The following is a 21,848-nucleotide window of genomic DNA, read 5'->3' as shown; positions in this document are numbered from 1 at the left end:
TCGGAGTGGAGGACAGGCAAGTGGGTACAAATTCTCGCCAACTCTAGATCATCTTGGAGTATTCAAGAGAAGAAGCTTTAGGAACATAGAGTTTATTTAGGTCTACATCCAAACTCAAAGTTACATAATTATCTTTTCTGTTTTTTAAAGTACCACTCAAGCATTTTTTTTTCAGGGCTGGAGTGATGCTTTAAGTCCCGTGCCCCCCGGCGTCTTCATCTTTTTTTGGCGTTGCTCCAGTCCTTTGGTGCCATGTTGTGACTGTAACTTCTGGATTGCCAGAAGTCAGAAGTTACATCACAAGTGCTCAATGTAACATTATGAAAGCCAGATTGGAGCCAGAATCAGACTCTCATAGACTTGCACTGAATTGTGACCTCTGGTGTGGTCCATGAAACACTGGCGCAGCTGACAGGTCATAAACTGATGAAGAACGACTGGACTGGCGTTGATAGAAGATGAAGATACTGAAGGGTGAGTATAAAGGCCACTTTACACACAGAGATAAATCTTTGGCAGATCTGTGGTTGCAGTGAAATTGTGGACAATCAGTGCCAGATTTGTGGCTGTGTACAAATGGAACAATATGTCCATGATTTCACTGCAACCACAGATCTGCCAAAGATTTATCTCTGTGTGTAAAGTGGCCTTAAGACTAGGAACAGGAGACTAAGGTTTAAACCACAACTCTAGTGGTAAAAGAAAAAAAAAATGCCAACATGGCTACAGCATCACCATAATTGGCAGGCAATCACAACATGTTAAGTGAATGAAAAACAGAAGCAAAATATGCAAGGCTGTGACTCGGCCATGGTGCTCGAGCATTCGCGATACTCAAGTGAGTACCGGGGGTTCATGAGCCCCCCACTGTTTCATTGAGCATCGAGCAGGGGCAGCCACGCTCTCCCATGACTTATAAAATAAATTACTAATGTGACGCCCTGGGCAAGCCAGGGGACACAGGTCACAACACCACACGCACCCCACACTCCCTGCAGGAACACCAAGGTCAGAACACAAATCCTTGTTGCCTTCCTCCAGGGGCTGATGTCCACACCAAGGGGTGGGCCAGGTGGTTGGCTCCACCCACCGAGGAGTTCACAGCTCTGGAGGCGGGAAAACCAGGCAGATCAGTTAGAGAGGTGAAGGAGTAAACAGTGAGAGTAGTGACAGAGAAAGAGACAGTTGAAAAGCCTGAAGTTAGTCCGGGTGTGTGCCCCGGACTGAGACAGCAAGGTTGGCAGACGACGGTGACCGTCAGCAGGAGAGGCTACTTGGAGGTTGCCGAAAGGACCGTGGACGGGTGGTGGCCCGGCGGTACCGGAGCGGTATACGAAGAGAAGCCAGCACCATTGGCAGGGGCCTTTTGGATCCCGGCAAGGCTAGGAGTCGCCATAATTTGCCAAATCCGTCAGTGAAGGGGACCTTCGGGTCTCCCAGCAGCAAAGTCCCGATTGAAGGCAACAGTCTGACCATGAAGGGGAGACACCGCCACCGCCAAGGCACCAGTTTACCAGGGCCAGCGCCTGCGGGCAAGAGAGGGGCTCCTCCGGCTCAAATCCAAGCTGGGGAGCGGGTTACCGGTGGGAATCCATCGCTACCAAAGAACCGTACTTAGGTGCAGGGAAGTGACCGTCACCGCTAACTGCAGGGAACATCAGCACCGTAGCCGTCCGAGGGACCTGTCCAACCAGCCGTTTGTTTACCGTGAACTGTGTCATCATCCTTGGGCTGAGTGAGTACCTCCGTGCCGTGCGGCACAGCGCTGCCTCTGCGTCCCTGCACCTACACAGGCCCCATAACCCGCCTGTCCACCATCCCAACCCCATCACTGGGCCCCGGGAGCACCAAACCCCCTACCCACGGAGGGGTCAATCAACAACTAGCTGCTCCATACCACAACTCCCGGGATCCCCAGACAGAGCAGCGGTGGTGTCCACACAATCACCACAACCGTGGGTGGCGTCACGGACAATAAATTATCCCAAAAAACCAAACCCCTTTCACTCACGGGCGAGGAGCGCCGCTCGAGTCCCCGGGATCCGGCCCATCGCTCGAGCCACCGAGCAGCAGCAGGCCGCAGCAGCAGCGGCAGCCGGACCCGAGCAGTGGGAGAGCGCAGCGTCCCCTCCTCCGCCCGCGACACTAACACTTCTATTTCTGAAAGTTTTCTTTACAGCATTTCTTCAAATCTTTCTCTCTCTCTCTCTCTCTATTAGTATTATTAATAATATTTATTTATAGAGCACCATTGATTTTACATGAGAAGGGGTTACATACAGAATAGATATCTAAGTTACAATAGACAGACTAGTACAGAGGGAGGAGGACCCTGCCCTTTCGAGATTACATTCTATAGGATTTTGGGGAGGAGACAGTAGGTGGGGAGGCGGTGGCAGCTCCACATGGTGGTGAGGCAGCGGCAGCTCCGCAAGGTGGTGAGGCGGTGGCAGCTCCACATGGTGGTGAGGCAGCGGCAGCTCCGCATGGTGGTGAGGCAGTAGATGTGGTGGTGGTGAAGCAGTGGGGTCATTGAAGATTATAGGCATTCCTAAAGAGATGAGTTTTCAAGTTCCGTTTGAAGCTTGCAAGTGTAGCAGATAGTCTGATATGGTGAAGCAGCAAATTCCAGAAGACAGGGGATGCTTGGGGGAAGTCTTGGAGGCAGTTCCATGATGAACAAATGAGAGAGGAGAAGAGAATGAGATCTTGGGAGGACCGGAGATTACATTTTGGAGTGTAGCGAGAGATTAGTTCAGAGATATACGGAGGAGACAGATTGTGGATGGCTTTGTAGGTCAGTGTTAGTAGTTTGAATTGGATACGATGGAAGATTGGGAGCCAATGGAGGTATTTGCAGAGAGGAGAAGCGGGTTGGTATTGAGGAGTGAGGTGGATCAGTCGGGCAGCAGAATTAAGGATGGACTGGAGAGGGGTGAGCGTGTTAGTAGGGAGGCCACAGAGGAGGATGTTGCAGTAATCCAGGCGGGAGATTATGAGGGCATGCACTAACATTTTAGGTAGGTGGAATAATTATTAAACACGCCACCAATTTTCCAAGTAAATATGTTTCTAATTGTGCTATTGGCATGAATTTCTCACCAGATGTCGATAACAACCCATTTAATCCAAACAGGCAAAGAAATCAAAGCATAGATGTTCATGACATAGCTTATGTGTAGTAATGATAAATAATACGGAGAAAAAGTATTCAGCAAACTTAGTGAAATGTATATTATACTTCATACAAAAGCCTTTGTTGATGATGACAGCCTCAAAACGCCTCCTGTATGGAGAAACTAGTCTCATGCTTTGCCCATGTGTGATATTGGCCCATTCTTCAACACAATCATTCTTCAAATGCTAAAGCTTACTTGGGCTCCTTCTACAAACTCTGAGTTTTAGTCGTTACTTACATACATTTTCTGTTGGATTAAGCTCCGGTGATTGCTCGGTCATTCTACCAGCTTTATTTTTTTTTTTCTGAAACCAAATGAGAGTTTCCTTGGCTGTGTTTGGGATCATTGTGTTTCTGAAATGTCCACCCCCATTTCATATTGATCATCCTGGTAGATGGCAGCAGATTATTATTAAAAATGTTTCAGTACATTTGTCCATTCATCTTTTCTTCAATTAATTTGCCAGTGCCATGTTCTGAAAAACATCCCCACACCATGATGTTCCCACCTCTGAACGTTACTGTTCGTATGGTGTTTTTTTAGTGATTTGCCTTTTGGCCTGCAAACATGATGTGTATTATGGCATCCAAAAAGTTCAGTTTTGGTCTCATTTCACCAGACTATATTCCCCCAGTATTTCACAGGCTTTTCTAAATGCTGTTGTGCAAAATTGAAATGCGCTGGAACATGCTTTTTGCATACAGGAGCGTGCATACTGGCCATGGAGGTTGAGAGAATCATGTCAATACTTATTTCACTCGACCTATATACAGGGTGGGCCATAACTATGGATACACCCTGATAAAATGGATGGGGCAAAATATTTGTCAAGAATCTGCTGATACTGAGTTGAATCCATGCGACCCTCAACTTTAACAAGATTCCCAGTGCCGGCATTGGCCACACAGCCCCAAAGCATGATGGAACCTCCACCAAATTTTACTGTGGGTAGCAAGTGCTTTTCTTGGAATGCCGTGTTTTTTTGCCTCCATGCATAACACCTTTTTGTATGACCAAACAACTCAATCTTTGTTTCATCAGTCCACAGGACCTTCTTCCAAAATGTAACTGGCTTGTCCAAATGTGCTTTTGCATACCTCAGGCGACTCTGTTTGTGGCGTGCTTGAAGAAACGGCTTCTTTCGCATCACTCTCCCATACAGCTTCTCCTTGTGCAAAGTGCGCCGTATTGTTGACCGATACACATTGACCCCATCTGCAGCAAGATGAAGCTGCAGGTCTCTGGAGGTGGTCTGTGGATTGCCCTTGACTCTTCTCACCATTCTTCTTCTCTGCCTTTCTGATATTTTTCTTGGCCTGCCACTTCTGGGCTTAACAAGAACTGCACCTGTGTTCTTCCATTTCCTTACTATGTTCCTCACAGTGGAAACTGACAGTTTAAATCTCTGAGACAACTTTTTGTACCTTCCCCTGAACAACTATGTTGAATAATCTTTGTTTTCAGATCATTTGAGAGTTGTTTTGAGGAGCCCATGATGCCACTCTGCATAGGAGATTCAAATAGGAGAACAACTTGCAAGTGGCCACCTTAAATACCTTTTCTCATGATTGGATACACCTGCCTATGAAGTTCAAAGCTCAATGAGGTTACAAAACCAATTTAGTGCTTTAGTAAGTCAGTAAAAAGTAGTTAGGGGTGTTCAAATCAAGAAATTGTTAAGGGTGCCCATACTTTTGCACCAGTCAAATTTTGTTTAAATGCGGATTGCACATTTTCTGTTAGTACAATAAACCTCATTTCAATCCAGAAATATTACTCAGTCCATCAGTTATTAGGCTATGTGCGCACTTACCGGATTTTGCCGCGGATTTTCCGCGGATTTGCTGCATGTTTCGCTGCAGAAAATGTTCATAACATCTCTGCAGTGAATCACCAGCAAATCCTATGGAGAAAAAAAATGCTGTGCGCACTAGGCGGAATTTGACAGCTGCATGTTTTGCTGCGGGAATCCCGCAGCAAAAACAAGTGCATGTCACTTCTTTTCCGCACATCGCTGCGGGATTTCACTCCATTGACTCAATGTTAATCATGAAATCCCGCAGGGAATAACGCAGGCAGCAAATTCTGTGCGGTTCACTGCGTTTTCCTGCGTTATTCCCTGTGGTATTTTGCGGTTTACCTCCGGTAATGTGCATCGCTTGTCTGCGGTTTTGCAGGGAAGTGATGTCATTACAGGAAGAGGAAGTCGTGCAGAGAGTAAACACACACATCACAGACACACACAGACATCACAGACATAGATCACATAGACACAGACACATAGAACACACATAGAAAGAAAACGGAAATATAGAAAAAAAAGAACGTGGGCTCCGCTGTATATTTACCTTCCAGCCGAGGTAAGCACACAGCGGCGGGCCGGTATTCTCAGGCTGGGGAGGGAGAGGGGCAGGGATAATGTCCCCCGCCTCACTCCCCCTCCCGCAGCCGAGAATATCAGCCGCAGCTGCCCCGGGACTGTCGCATGCATTATGCGGCAATACCGGCGTGTCCCCGGCTCTTCTTGCCACCGTGTAGCAGTGGTGGCAAGGTAATACAAGGGGTTAATGGTGATGGGGGACCACCGCCATTAACTCCAGGCTTGATCATGGCAGCGTCTATGTGACAGCTGACATGATCAACCCGTAAGTAAAGTGAATAAAACACACACACAGAAAAATCCTTTATTTTAAATAAAACCAACAAGCCTCGTTCACCATTTTATTAACCCCTCCCAAACAAAGCTCCGGCGTAGTCCACAGCTCTGGCTCCGGCGTCCTGCACTGCTGACATCCAGCCGCGACTGTCACAGACACAGGCTGAATGAAAGCAGCAGACAGCAGAGGTAATTACCGGTCATTTCCCACGGCCGGTAATGTGAACTCACTGCCGACCGTGGGAAATGCAGCGATCTGTCATCTATCTCGCTATCTATCCCTCTGTCTGTCTATCTATCTATCCCTCTATCTATTCTTCTGTCTATCCACTATCAGAATTAAATGTATTTTTTTTTTTTTCTTCAATGTGCTTTATTGCATTGAATGCAATAAAGCACATCCCAACCCGCACGCGGCAAAACCGCGGCAATACCGCGAACAATGCCGCGGTAAAACCGCAGCAAACCGCGGCAAACCGCATGCGGTTTTCGGGTGCGGTTTCCCGCGGTTTATTACCGCGGGTGCGGTAATCTTTGAGAGCATGCGGAATTTACGCAAGGAAATTTCATTTCCCAGTGCGCACAGAGCCTAAGAGATATGTAACTGAAATAGCTGTTGCAAAAACCCAATTTGTTATAAAGAAAAAAGATTAACATTAATAGGGGTGCCCAAACTTTTTCATATGACTATATAGATATAGATATATATATATATATATATATATATATATATATATATACATATATATACAGTACAGACCAAAAGTTTGGACACACCTTTTCATCTCTAGAACAACTGTTAAGAGGAGACTTTGTGCAGCAGCCTTCATGGTAAAATAGCTGCTAGGAAACCACTGCTAAGGACAGGGAACAAGCAGAAGAGACTTGTTTGGGCTAAAGAACACAAGGAATGGACATTAGACCAGTGGAAATCTGTGCTTTGGTCTGATGAGTCCAAATTTGAGATCTTTGGATCCAACTACCGTGTGTTTGTAGAAAAGGTGAACGGATGGACTCTACATGCCTGGTTCCCACCGTGAAGCATGGAGGAGGAGGTGTGATGGTGTGGGGGTGCTTTGCTGATGACACTGTTGGGGATTTATTTAAAATTGAAGGCATACTGAACCATCATGGCTGCCACAACATCTTTCAGCGGCGTGCTATTCCATCCGGTTTGCGTTTAGTTGGACCATCATTTATTTTTCAACAGGACAATGACCACAAACACACCTCCAGACTGTGTAAGGGCTATTTGACTAAGAAGGGTGCTACGCCAGATGACCTGGCCTCCACAGTCACCAGACCTGAACCCAATCGAGATGGTTTGGGGTGATCTGGACCGCAGAATAAAGACAAAAGGGTCAACAAGTGCTAAGCATCTCTGGGAACTCCTTCAAGACTGTTGGAAAACCATTTCCGGTGACTACCTCTTGAAGCTCATCAAGAGAATGCCAAGAGTGTGCAAAGCAGTAATGAAAGCAAAAGGTGGCTACTTAGAAGAACCTAGAATATAAAACAGATTTTCAGTTGTTTCACACTTTTTAAGTATTTCATTCCACATGTGTTAATTCATAGTTTTGAGAAGGTGTATCCAAACTTTTGGTCAGTACTATATATATATATACATATATATATATATATATATATATATTTATATATATATGCCAATATATACTGCTCAAAAATAAAGGGAGCACCAAAATACAAAATCCTTGTTAAGTGTTCCCTTTAGTTTTTTTTTTGAGCAGCATGTGTGTGTATATATATATATATATATATATATATATATACACGAGGGACTGCTGATAAGTCTTTGGCTTTGTGATCTTTTTTGTTTCTATGGTAATGAATGTTACATCACATGAAATCCTTATGTGTCTAATATATGTTTTCAAAATTGTGTGTTTGTTGCTTACGGTAAAAGTGTTTTACGCACGCGAGAAAACAAAATGACGGAGTCTAATGCGATATTCACAGCAACTGAGAGCAGAGGAGGGATAAAATTCCTGTTTCTGCAAGGAAAGTCCATGAAGGATATTCATGGTGATATGTCGCCGACATTGGGAGATCAATGCCCTTCATATTCCACAGTTAAGAACTGGGTTGCCAAATTTAAAACGGGCCACTTCAGCACCAATGATGAGGAATATCCTGGACGACCGAGAGTGATTGTTGTTCCAGAGATCGCCGATTCACCTAAAGCAATAGCAGACATCATGGGGATTTCCCATGAACGTGTTTGTGTCATTATCCATGAACATTTGGTCATGAGGAAGCGATCTGCAAAATGGGTCCCCAAATGTCTGACAACAGATCAGAGAAGCATGTGAGTGAAAACATCCTGGTCCATTTGTCAGCGTTTCTGGACTGATAAGAAATTCCTGGATCGACTGGTCACTATGGATGAAACCTGGATTTATTTATATGACCCTGAAAACAAGGAGCAGTCAAAAGAGTGGAGACACAGTGGTTCTCCTCATCCAAAGAAGTTCATGGTGCAAAAATCAGCCACTAAGGTAATTGCGTCTTTGTTCTGGGATAAAGAGGGCGTGCTGTTAGTGGACTACCTTCAAAAGCGTTCCACCATCAATGCAATGTATTACATTGAAGTTTTGGACCAATTGAAGGCAGCTCTGAAGGCCAAAAGGTGCGGCAAGCTGTCCAAAGGAATCCTGTTCCTGCAAGACAACGCCTCCGCTCACACTGCACAAGCAACCACGGCAAAACTGGCAGAGCTGGGCTTCCAGCTGGTGACCACCCACCTTATTCACCAGATCTAGCTCTCTCCCACTATCATCTGTTTCCAAACCTGAAGAAACACCTCAATGGCACCAAATTTCACACCATTTCTGATGCCATGGCTGCTACGGATGCCTGGTTTGAGACACAACCAAAATCCTTCTTTTTGCTAGGCTTACAGAGCTTGGAATACCGATGTAAGACGTGTGTTATCAGTGGTGAGTATGTGGAATAAATGTACAGTTTCATCATCCTGCCTTGTTTCTTTCTGGGTAAAACCAAAGACTTATCAGCAGCTCCTCGCGTATACTGTATACTGTATATATTTCAGCATTACCAGAATACTGTAATATTGGTCCTGACATTTTCCTTGTTACATTTCCCTCGTTCAACAATGATGTTCTCAGGTTTATCTTCACCCAAACACATGAAACAATACATCTAGGTACTGGTGGGTGTAGCATTACGGCATTTTCTCACCTCCAAATATTAAATCCAATTACACTAAGTGTTTTACTTTACATCTCAATGTAATTATTGTCTTTACTGTTAGTAAAATGCCATTTAAATAGTCTCTTTATCCTTTCTAAAGGAAAATAACACAGGGAATGAATACATACTTTCAAAAATGAGTCCAATGTGGAACACGCCCTTGACTGTGAGAAAAATAGCACATGACGGAGCCTGGCATTTACAACTCACCCATTGCTATTGTGGACACTCAGGGCCGTGCAAGGGCAGGATCCTTCGGGGGTTTAGTAAGAGAGTGAAAGGGCTGGTTTTTGGAAAAGGTGGATGGGAGAAACATATATAGAGGTCAAAAGAGGACAAAGGCCTATGTTCTGCACATGGCTCGGTTCTTCGATGCTCATTTCTTTCATTCTTGAGTCCACTGTCTACTGTATGCGTTCTCCGAGGTTTATCTGCCATGTGTGGTGTTTAACATCAAACACTATAATAATAGGAAGGATAGAAATGTTTTAATATAGCACATAAAACGGCTTCCGACAATTTAGTAGAGAATAGCTTCCTGTTTGGGTGGAGGTGCATGGGAGTATTCTTCCACTAGGATTCACCAGCCCCCTGGGGATAACTTGCCACATCTCGAATTTCCAAATCTATTCTAACATGCTTTGTGCGTCATTTAGATGTTCATTATGAGTGATGGCAGGCTGAACCTCACAGTGAGGTGGGAAAATTATTCCAGTCGTGACTGAAAGAGTAGAAATTGAAATATCCTAAAAATACCGCATATTACTAGAGTATAATTTCATTTATTCTAGAACCTTGAGGTTTGTGCATTAATGTCATTCAACAAGCAGTAAATATAGTGGCGTAGCTAAGGGTTCAGATCAAGGGGGGTGAAACAGCTGAGTTGGCCCCTAATCAGGTAACCATAAAAACTACGGTGGCACAGGCTAATCGTAGGGTATAGGGGAATCTCAGCAGATGACACTTATATTACTGCTATGTGGTGACTATATAGTAATAGATATCAGTCCTGCAGCACATACAAGAGATCCCAGTGCAGATATAGATGAAGACTAAAGGGGGCTTTACACGCAACGACATATCTAATGATATGTTGTCGGGGTCACGGAATTCGTGATGCACATCCGGCGTTGTTGCGTGAAACAGCTCTCTTAACGATCAAAAATACTCACCTTATCGTTGATCGTTGACATGTCGTTCATTTTCAAAATCTCGTTGGTTGTTCTGGACGCAGGTTGTTTGTCGTTCCTGAGGCAGCACACATCGCTACGTGTGACACCCCGGGAACGACGAACAACAGCTTACCTGCATCCTGCCGGCAACAAGGTGGGCGTATCAATAATGCGGCTGCTGTCCGCCCCTCTGCTTCTATTGGACGCCTGCTGTGTGACGTCGCTGTGACGCCACACGAACCGCCCCCTTAGAAAGGAGGCGGTTCACCGGCCACAGTGACGTCGCTAGGCAGGTAAGTTCGTGTGACGGGTCTTAGCGATGTTGTGCGCCACGGTCAACGATTTACCCGTGACGCACCAGCGACATTGCTAGTGATGTTTCTGCGTGTAAAGCAGCCTTTACAGCTGGAGTGCTTTCGGATGGAATTGTTGACCTTTTCCATCTTTTCTATCTGGCCCAGACCGACATGACAATTTCTTCTAGCCACAACTCGTCTACAGAGATTACAACAAAGACACATTTGACTTCTCAGATTTCTGGCACCGTCCTCATCTATCCTCAACCTGCACAACCTTCTCATCTTCTTGATACCCCAATACTGAGCCGCTGCTGTTGTATGCGTCCCTATTACTGCACCTGCTGTGTGGCACAAAACCACGCTCCTCTTACTGCCCCACATAGTAATGCCCCAACTGTGCCCCCTCATTGTAATAATGCCACCACTGTGCCCCCCACATACTATTGCCACCACTGTGCCCCCCACATACTATTGCGACCACTGTGCCCCCCACATACTAATGCCCCCACATAATAATGCCATCACTGTGCCCCCACATAATAAAGCCACCACTGTGCCCCCCACATAATAATGCCACCACTGTGCCCCCACATAATAATACCCCCACTGTGCCCCCACATAATAAAGCCACCACTGTGCCCCCACATAATAATGCCACCCCTGTGCCCCCACATTATAATACCCCCACTGTGCCCCCACATAATAATGCCACCACTGTGCCCCCACATAATAATGCCACCACTGTGCCCCCACATAATAATACCCCCACTGTGCCCCCACATAATAATGCCACCACTGTGCCTCCACATAATAATGCCACCACTGTGCCCCCCACATAATTCCACCACTGTGCCCCTACATAATAATGCCATTACTGTGCCACCACATAATAATGTCACCACTGTGCCCCCCACATAATAATGCCACCACTGTGCCCCCACATTATAATACCCCCACTGTGCCCCCACATAATAATGCCACCACTGTGCCCCCACATAATAATGCCACCACTGTGCCCCCACATAATAATACCCCCACTGTGCCCCCACATAATAATGCCATTACTGTGCCCCCACATAATAATGTCACCACTGTGCCCCCCACATAATAATGCCACCACTGTGCCCCCACATAATAATGCCACCACTGTGCCCTTTACATGGTAAAATGCCTCCTTTGAGCCCTCTAGATGGTAGAATTTCCCCTAGAAAATATTAATGCCCTGTATAAGTGCCCTAGAAATGTGCCCAAATTTTGCTCTTAGAAAGTAATGATTCCCCCAGTGTGCCTGTGACGGTCACAATTCCCTGAGTGCCCCATAACAATAATGGTTCTTAAGTGTCCACTTAACAGTTAATAATGTCCCTCCATGTACATGACGGCCAACGGGGCAAGGGGTTGTACTCGTTGCCGGGCCAGCGGTGGTGGTTTGGGATGTCACAGCGGCCTCGCCCAGCTTTGTGGCCCAGAGGTGTCAATACAATGATGGCTGAGGATGGCAATATTGGAAGTAGTTGTCTTTCGTGACGCCACCTGTGGTCTGCGGCTATGAGGAGAGCTGCCACTGCGGGATGTTGCTCACTTCTGGGGCTGATGGTGTGACACAGCTCAGGCGTTTCAGCTCTCCACAGGTAGAGCTCGCCTCAGGGAGGATGATGAGGGTGGTAGTCTATAGCGCTGGAGCGCAGGGGCGCCGGCATCGGCAATGCAAGGGACAACACATGGTCTGCGGCTGAATTTCTTTACTCACTATTAGATTATAGCCCCTGGAGTGCCGTTTTTCACCAAGATGGGCTCCAGCCAATCCCGGATAATTCGGAAGCCAGTGCCGGTGTTGTGGATGGTGAGCCCTTCCTATTTCCGCGGTTTGTAATGGGTCCCCGTGGCCTGTAGCTATACAGGGTCACCTCTCTGTGGTTTTTAGGTACCGTCCCGTCTAGCAGGCAGCGCGAGTCCTTTTATGGGGCTGGATTGTAGTCTCAACTCTGCCTATATGTGCAGTTGTGCCCCGGGCACTTGAGGTGGGCAAAGGAAACTTGAAATCTCCTTACCCGGGAGAATTATTAAAAGGACTTGAAGTTCCCCTTAATCTAGGGCTCTGCACCCCGTCTACGCTGGTCCCGGGGGAACTGACTCTGTATTCCCTCAGTGAATGTGTTCTCCTGTGTCCCACCAGATCCACCGGTGTTGCTGTTTTTCTGTATGGAACTGCACTCTCTCCAGCCTATCTGTGTCGCAGGATGGCTCTTCACTGTCTCCCTCTCTCAGACCGACTAACTTCCTCCCCCCCGGACATCACACCTCCCCCTCCCTGGTCCCTAGACTAGTGGGTGGGAAGGCCTTATCATTAGGTTGCCATCCATAAGACCTGACCATAGCCTGGTCCCCAGTTGGAAAAGGGCAATGGTGTGTATGTGTGTATGAATGGTGTGGAACCAGCACTGACCTCCTCTGAACCCAGAATGAATACCGTACCTTAAGTCAGGCGCAGTACCTTGTGGCACCTGAAACCTCAGGGACGCCACATACCGCTCATCTATACACAGCATGAAGCCCCTGTACCTCACCTATACACAATATGAAGCCCCTATACCTCACCTATACACAGTATGAAGCCCCTATACCTCCCCTATACACAAAGAGAGGGGGAGCCAGAACTGCCTGAGAATGGCATGCAAAAAAAAAATTTTTTTAGTGTAAATTCACAATTATTCCAACTGTACTAGAATGCAAATTGAGATTTTTAGCAAATGATTGATCAATAATTTGAGCCGCCCCTCAAATAACAATAGGGGTTAGTAGCACAACTGCACACAAAAAAATATAGCATGGCAACTACCGATAAGTCTGGATCAAACTACCTCTCTAGACTAGTATAGATGAGCTATAGCTGGCACTAATGGGAGTGTCCAGCCAGCATATACAGTGGCATGCAAATGTTTGTGCACCCCTGGTCAAGTTTACTGATATTTTGAACAATTAAGCAAATTGAAGATGAAATTATCTGTAAAAGCCATAAAGTGAAGGATAACACATATCCTCTGCATTTTAGACAAAAAAATATATATATTTTTTACATTTTTAAATTCACAACAAAAAATAAAGTTGGCCAATGCAAAATATTGGGTACCCTGCATGGTTAGTACCCTGCAGCACCCCCTTTGGCAAGTATGAAAGCTTGTAAATGTTTATTGTAGCCAGCCAAGAGTCTTTCAGTTCTTATTTGAGGGATTTTCATGCTTTCTTCCTTGGAAAAGTCTTCTTGTTCTGTAAGATTCCTGGGTCCTCTTGCATACACTGCTCTACACTGTCTAGCCACAGATTTTCAATGATGTTCAGATCAGGGAACTGTGTGGGCCATTGTAAAACCTTCAGCTTGTACCTTTTGACATAGGCTAATGTGGATTTTGAATTGTGTTTAGGATCCTTATCAATTTGTAGAAGTCATCCTCTTTTCAACTTCAGCTATTTTACAGATGATGTTATGTTTGCTTGAAGAATTTGTTAAACTTTAATTGAATACATTCTTCACTCTACCCGTGAAATGTTCCCAGTGCCATTGGACAGAACACAACCCAAAGCATGATTAATCCAGCCGCATGCTTAATGGTTGGCGAGATGTTCTTGTCATGACATTCTGTCTCCTTTTTTTCCCAAACATTTGGTTTGATCATTGTGGCCAAGGAGTTCTATTTTAACCTCATCAGTTAACACAACTTGTTTCCAAAATACATCAGTCTTGTTTAGATGTTATTTTGCATACTTCTGATGCTACATTTTATGGTTAGGACGCAGGAGAGGTTTTCTTCAGATGACTCTTCCATGAAGGCCATTTTTCTGTAGGTGTCTCTGAACAGTAGAACAATGTAAATCAACTCCAGAGTCGGCTAAATCTTCCTGAAGGACTTTTGCAGTGACGTGAAGGTTCTGATTTGCCTCTCTAGCAATCCTATGAGCAGCTCTCACAGAAATTTTGCTTGGTTTTACAGACCTTATCCTGACCTCCACTGTTTCTGTAAGTGCCATTTCTGAATTACTTTTCAAACTGAGAAAAGGGCACCTTGAAAACGCTTTGCTATTTTCTTCTAGCTTTCTTCTGCTTTGTGGGCCTTCACCATTTTTATTTTCAGAGTGCTAGGCAGCTGCTTTGAAAAACCCATGGCTGTTGTTTTATTTGCACAAGGTTAGAGGAAGCTGGGTTTTTATAAAGCTGTGAAATTTGCATCACCTGCCCTTTCCTAACTATGATAAAGAACAAGCCACAAACCTAACAGGCGTATTATGGTCTGAAATGATAGTCAAAGTTATCTGAGCACACAAATCTCCAAGGGTGTTCAAACTTTTGCATTGGCCCATTTTCATTTTTGTAGTTTTTAAAATATTAAAGATGAAAATATTTTTTTTTGTTCTTACCTAAAATATAAAGGAAATGTGTCATCTTTAACTTTATGCCTTTTAGAGATCATTTCATTTTCAACTTGATTAACTGTTCACAATAACAGTAATTTTGACCAGTGGTGCTCAAACTTCTGCATTGCACTGTATTAGAGGGGAGTCAATATGAGTAGCTCTCCCATAGCATGTGACTAAAACAGATCAACAAGCAGACCAGCAGAGATTAACTCTTGCTAGCCTGCCTACGAACTACAAGTCTGTGCGTCGATACCAGAATTACAATGAAAGTCGCATATTGTTGATTGCAGAATTTTGGAGAATTCAAGTAGAATTCACTTTCCCTCTAAAATATTTGATAATCTTTAGCCACTGATTGATAATCAACGTAAAACAAGTTTTCTCACTGATCTTCTTTATTATCACTGACCTATGTTCACTGTAAATGCTCAGAAATGAGCTAATCATGATGATAATTGACAAATGTATATGTGCCTTTAACGTGTGGTTGAGCGGGGGCATTGTCATGGGTGACAGACAATCATATAGTTTCTGGCAATAGAAGGCTTTGCAAAATGCTCCCTGACGTTCTTGTGTTCCTGCTGTCAGTATTCATTGTAATAGGTAGCTTTCCTGCTGGATTTTCATCTCTACCCCTTTTGGACCCAGCAGGAGCTTGCCTTCTACCCTTCTGCTGATCATCAGTATTCTTTTGGTGCTTAAATGCTTCCTTCTTCCCTGTACTGGTGCTAGTGATATTATTCAGCTCATCCTAGCTCTGGTTGCAAGCAGGTGGCTTGCACTCATCTGTGGTTTTGTTGCTGAACTTCTACCTGAGTCATCTGTGGATAAATAGCTGATGCATTTTCCTCCCATGTGTCCTCCTTGTGTCTTCTTTTAGTGTTTAGTGGGGTTGACCAAGTGCTCATCCCACCCGTTCCCTATTTAGTGTCCAGCACTTGGGATCTGGCTCGGCGCATAGGTGCGAAACCTATCTAGAATGCTCCCTTCTTCCCTGTACTGGTGCTAGTGATATTATTCAGCTCATCCTAGCTCTGGTTGCAAGCAGGTGGCTTGCACTCATCTGTGGTATTGTTGCTGAACTTCTACCTGAGTCATCTGTGGATAAATAGCTCATGCATTTTCCTCCCATGTGTCCTCCTTGTGTCTTCTTTTAGTGTTTAGTGGGGTTGACCAAGTGCTAATCCCACCCGTTCCCTATTTAGTGTCCAGCACTTGGGATCTGGCTCGGGGTATAGGTTTGAAACCTATCTAGAGTGGTGAGGGACCCCAGAGACCAGCAGTAGGTTTGGTCAGGGGGTCACCATCTCTCCATTCCCTAGACACAGGGGTCCCCTTCCCTTTTGCCACTCGCTTGGTACTTCCCCGTATCTAGCGTGACAGGCGTATTCAGGCTTTGTGCCTAGGGCATCATGTGCTGTAAATTCAGCCCTGCATCTAGATAGGTAAATGTAAAAGCAGATGTATAGACAGACATATATTCAGATAAATATGTTTTAATAATTACAACTAAATATTTGTTGAAACAGTTCTTATTAATTAAAGTGTATGAGTGTTCCATGTAATATTTGCTATATTTATTATTCAGGAGGACGACTGCTTAAAGCTCTCACTTCTTCCTCAGGAAAAAAGAAAATCAGGTTAGGAAAATACCTTAATAGTTCTTAAGAAATCATCCATATATTAGTTCTGTCTGATCGCAGATCCGTACAATGCGGTTTGTGTGTGAATTTCTCGTCTTCCAAGAAATGGAAATGGGAGACTTTACTCTTGCTGTTGGCGAAACTTGCAGCTTAGTGTAACTCTGAGTGGCAGCCAAAAGGGTTTAAATAGGCTAGATGTGGCAAGAATAGCTGTTTTGATTACATATGCTATGAGTCAGGAATTAGGCTACTTCCCTTAGTGTACCATATGCAGATGTCATTAAAGGTCGGTGTTACGCCGCGCTCTCCGCATACACAAAACAAGACTTCCATATGGTCCTCTAGAATGGGGCAGCCGGGGGTTTCTTTCGTCTTCCCACGGCTGCTTCTATTGTCCACCCCTCTTAGTCCTAAAGAAGAGAGGGTGTTAGGGGTTACCCCTCTGCTTTTGTGCGTCACTCTAATTTGGGTCAGACAAGCTGTGTTAGCCCCCACCCCCTTTCCTGTGATTCTCCCCTAAAAAAGACCATGTCAGCCTATTGGAACGTGAAAGACTTACTGATGATCATCTCTGAATTACAATCCTTTTCAGAAACAGGGTGATTAGCAAGAAGGGGTGTTTGGGATTTCAAATGGCGGGGGAACTCTTTCAAATCTATATAAATCAAGAGGCCTGGTGTATTTTTTTAGTGTTTTTGGGCAGCAAGTGGCCTCTCTAGAAAAGTCATGAGATGTCCCTATCGTAGTAGATCGACCTTACATTAGTCTCTGCTGGTAATTACACCTGGAAAAATATACCTGTAGATCTTTACTTACAAGATGCTCGAAAGAGGCGTAAAATAATTATAAATAAAGACTGAAAAATATAGATGGAACGTAGAATAAATATAGAAATACAAAATGATTGGGAAATATAATTTGCAAAATATTATTATTATTATTATTATTTTAATATTGATTTAATAATTAATATAATAAGAGTCAGGGCATTATCATAATAAATATTATTGTTATTATTATTATTATATTCAATTATTCTTATGATTATATATATATATATATATATATATAAAATCATAAGAATAATTGAATATATTATTCTTATGATTATATATATATATATTTTTATATATATATATATATATATTATACTATTATTACTACTACTACACTACTACTACTAATAATAGTAATAATAATAATAATAATTATTATTATTATTATTATTATTATTATTATTATTATTATTATTATTATTATTATTATGCCCTTATTGTTGTCATATTTTAAATTATTAAATCAATATGAAAATAATAAAAATAATAATAAATATAATAATTAATAGTTATTATTATTATATTCAATTATTATGATGATTATATATATATATATGTATATATATATATATATATATATATATATTATACTATTATTACTACTACTACACTACTACTACTAATGATAGTAATAATAATAATAATTAATTATTATCATTATTATGCCCTTATTGTTGTCATATTTTAAATTATTAAATCAATATGAAAATAATAAAAATAATAATAAATATAATAATAATAGTTATTATTATTATATTCAATTATTCTTATGATTATATATATATATATATATATATATATATATTATACTATTATTACTACTACTACACTACTACTACTAATAATAGTAATAATAATAATTATTATTATTATGCCCTTACTGTTGTCATATTTTAAATTATCAAATCAATATGAAAATAATAAAAATAATAATAAATATAATAATAATAGTTATTATTATTATATTCAATTATTCTTATGATTATATATATGTATATATATATATATATATATATATATAAAATCATAAGAATAATTGAATATAATAATAATAACTATTATTATTCAATTATTCTTATGATTTTATATGTATATATATATATATATAATCATAAGAATAATTGAATATAATAATAATAACTATTATTAATATATTTATTATTATTCTTATTATTTTCATATTGATTTACTAATTTAAAATATGATAACAATAAGGGCATAATAATAATTATTATTATTATTATTATTATTATTATTATTACTATTATTAGTAGTAGTGTAGTAGTAGTAATAATAGTATAATATATATATATATATATATATATATATATATATATTATATTATACTATTATTATTATTATCATTATTATTATACTTTTATTCTTATTATATTTGAAATTATTAAATAAATATTAAATAATAGTAATAATAATAATAGTTATTATTATATGTAATTATTCTTATGATTTTCCAAATAATAACAATTATAATAAAAAAATATTTTTCTTCTTCTTCTTCTTCTTATTATTATTATTATATATCCTTATTTTTATGAGATTTAAAATTATTAAACCAATATTAAAATAATAATAATTTCATTTTTTCGTGTTTTTTTTTGCTCCCCATCTTCCAAGAGCCGTAACATTTTTATTTTTCAACAATTGTGCCATATGAGGGCTTGTTTTTTGTGAGACAAATTGTACTTTTGAATTAAATCATGAGTTTTACCACATAGAGTGCTGGCAAGCGGCAAAAAAATTCCAAGTGCGCAAAAGTTGAAAAAAAAATGTGATTGCATAATGGTTTTTGGGATATTTTATTCACAGTGTTCACTATATGGTAAAACTGATGTGTCAGTGTGAGGCCTCAGGTCAGTACGAGTTCGTAGACAGCATGTATAGCTTTACTTTTATCCAAGGGGTTAAAAAAAATTCAGAAGTTTGTCCCAAAAAAAGGCGCACTTTTTGCGCCATTTTCCGCCACCCTTAGCGTTCTCACTTTTCAGGATCTGAGGTTCAGTGATGGCTTACTTTTTTGAATCTCGAGCTGACATTTTTAATTATACCATTTTTGCACAGATCTACATTTTGATTGCCTGTTATTGCATTTTACGCAAAATGTAATTTTTGCATTTGGAATTTTTTTGCCTCTACGTCGTTTACCAATCCGGTGAATTGTATTTATATGTTCATAGATCAGGCATTTCTGAAAGCAGCAATACCAAATGCATGTATATTTTTTTTTATTTTATTTAACCTTTTAATTTTTAATGGGGCGAATGAGGGGTGATTTGAACCTTTAGGCTTTTATATTTTTTATTTATAAAACTTTTTTTTTCTTTATTTTATTTTACTAGTCCCCCAAGGGAACTATAAGAATCAGCAGTCTGATCGCTCATTTATTTTTGTAGATCAGATCTGCACAGCTCAGATTACCAGAAATGCTCATCTTCTGTAACAGCCAGCTTTGTCGGTTGAAACATGAAGGGAGTCATAATAGTACAGGCGTCATCACATGACCCTGTGATACCATGGCAACCATCGGCTCCCTGTGATCACTTCACGGGGCTTCTGATGGCGGCAGGTAAGTGTGCGTTACCTTTCTCCGGGCATATAAAATGTGCTGTCACATTTTGACAGCGCGATTTAAAGGGTTAACAGGTGCAGGTGGTTCGCAGATCCACCAACGCCTGTGAGGCACACATGTCAGCTGTTCAAATATGTTGGTATAGCTGCAGGCTCACTGCAGCAGCTGGCGGTGATTCCTCCTTAGGACGTACCAGTACGTTCTTGGTTGTGAAGGGGTTAAATCTTTTCGGATAAAACAAAAAATTATCAAACTAAAATATGTGGTTGAATAAATATGCACACCCTTAAACTTATACTTTCTTGAAGTATCTTTTGAATTTTTGACAGCATTCAGGCTTTTTGGGTTGGAGTCTATCAGTATAGCAAATCTTAAATCTTTGCTAACTCTTCATTGCACAAGCTCCAAATCTGTCACACTCTGAGGGATCTCCTTTGTATAGCGCCCTCTTCAGGTCACCCAAAATTTTTCAACCTGATTTAGATCTGAGCTCTGGCTGGGTCATTCCAAAATTTTTATTCTCTTTCAGGTAATGACATTATTTTATTGATTTGGATGTCACTTAGGGTTATTTTCATGCTGAAAGATGAAATTCCTCTTCATCTTTCTATCAGAAGCCTGAAAGTTTTGATGCAACATTGACTACTATTTGGAACTGTTCACAATTCCCTCCACTTTGACTAAATCCCCAGTTTCAGCTGCCAATAAGCAGCCCCAAAGCATAATGCTGCCTCCACCATGCTTCACTGTGTGTATGCTGTTCTTATGTTTATAGTGTTGGCTTTTCCTTAAGCATAACAATTAGAATTATGATAAAAAAAAGTTCAACCCTGGTCTCCTCAGACCATAACATGTTTAACCATGTGCTTTATACAGACTTGATGTAGGTTTTGACAGAACATAGCTAGACTTGGATGTTTTCTTTGTAAGAAAGGTCTTCCATCTTGCCACCCTACCCCACAGATCAGACATATGAAAAATTTGGGAGAATTTTTCACACACAGTACACCACCAGTACTTGCCAGAAATTCCTGTAGCTCCTTTAACGTTGTTGTAGGCCTCTTAAAAGTGTGGCAGACCTATGTTCTTTTTTCCATCACTTCTGAGGGACTTTCAGCTCTAGATAATGTCACTGATGTGACAAATTTAAGCCACTTCTTGATGCTGTCTTCGCACTGTTATATGATATAATGTTTTGGAAAAAAATGGAAACTTTCTCGTCCAGACTAATAACTTTCAACAATGATATCCCTTTGCTGTGTTGTAAGCTGTTTTATGCTGTAAAATGTAAACTAAGGAAATGTCAGGAAAATCCTCCTAGAACAGCTAAACTTTATATGCGGTTAATCAGAATCACCATAAATGATGGCGGCCATGCACTGACTGCTATTTTGCATGGTTGTCTGCATGATCCCTTATAGTACCTGTACATGAGAGGAAACTTTATATATGGCATAAAAGTTACACTTTGAAACCATCCTAAAACATTGCACCAAAATCCTCAATATAAACTGCATGCCCTTTAAGCCTCCTTCACACATCCATGTCTCTGGTACGTGTGACATCCATCTTCACATGTACTGGAGATACGGACTCACATACCCAATAAAAATTAATGGGCTTGGTCCCACATCCCTGTTTACACACAGATCATGTGTCCATGTGGTGCACACGCATGTCCGCCTGCTTCGCACGGTGACATTTCCATTTGTTCCAGCAGCGTGGATGTCACAAGGACCATATACTGATGTGATCTGTGTGACATCAGTGTGACACATATCGAAGAAAATACAGGAGACATAAAAATAAAGAATTTTTATACTTACCTGTCT

The 21,848-nt window shown here is 41.6% G+C and overlaps 1 long non-coding RNA gene across 1 annotated transcript in view; it reads left to right on the top strand.

Moving 5' to 3' along the window:
- Positions 1-21,848, top strand: part of LOC142255276 (uncharacterized) — an 89,275-nt gene that overhangs the window by 57,293 nt on the left and 10,134 nt on the right. The window contains exon 3 of the long non-coding RNA XR_012727393.1: positions 16,539-16,590. This is a non-coding gene — a long non-coding RNA (uncharacterized LOC142255276). The remainder of the gene's footprint in view (positions 1-16,538; positions 16,591-21,848) is intronic.

Source organism: Anomaloglossus baeobatrachus, chromosome 10 (assembly GCF_048569485.1).
Source record: "Anomaloglossus baeobatrachus isolate aAnoBae1 chromosome 10, aAnoBae1.hap1, whole genome shotgun sequence".
Classification (NCBI taxonomy): domain Eukaryota; kingdom Metazoa; phylum Chordata; class Amphibia; order Anura; family Aromobatidae; genus Anomaloglossus; species Anomaloglossus baeobatrachus.
The sequence above is the reverse complement of the archived record's forward strand: the minus strand, read 5'-3'. Positions and strand labels throughout refer to the sequence as shown.